The following is a 440-nucleotide window of genomic DNA, read 5'->3' on the forward strand; positions in this document are numbered from 1 at the left end:
CCCCGGGGCGGGGAGGCCCAGCCGACAAAGCCTTCGGGGGCACTTGAAGGCCTCGCCGGTACCTTGGGACGCTTCCTGCCGCCTTCTTCCCCGCCGGGCGGCCGCCACGGGGAGCGCGCGGCCCGCGGCGCACGCTGCGGAGGGAGAAAGAAGTCAGCCCGGAGCAGCGAGGGGGCCGGGGAGGGAGAAGGGACGGGGAGCGCATGTGCCTCACGACAGGATGCAGGGCGGAGAGGAACGGCTCCGCACTGGGTTTCTGTGAGGGAAAGGTGCTCTATCCCCCTGTGTTGACTCCCCGGAGCACCGCCAGGCTCCGGGAGGGCAAGATGTGAAGGGACGACCCGAGCAGGTCCCATCCCCCCACCCCGCCCATTAGGAGCCCGGGGCTCCTCGTGGCAGCGGCTGCGGCGGCCTTACCGCGGGGACGGGCGGCAGGGAAA

The sequence above is a fragment of the Pygoscelis adeliae genome, unplaced genomic scaffold (assembly GCF_000699105.1).
Source record: "Pygoscelis adeliae isolate BGI_AS28 unplaced genomic scaffold, ASM69910v1 Scaffold21, whole genome shotgun sequence".
In the NCBI taxonomy this organism is placed as follows: Eukaryota; Metazoa; Chordata; class Aves; order Sphenisciformes; family Spheniscidae; genus Pygoscelis; species Pygoscelis adeliae.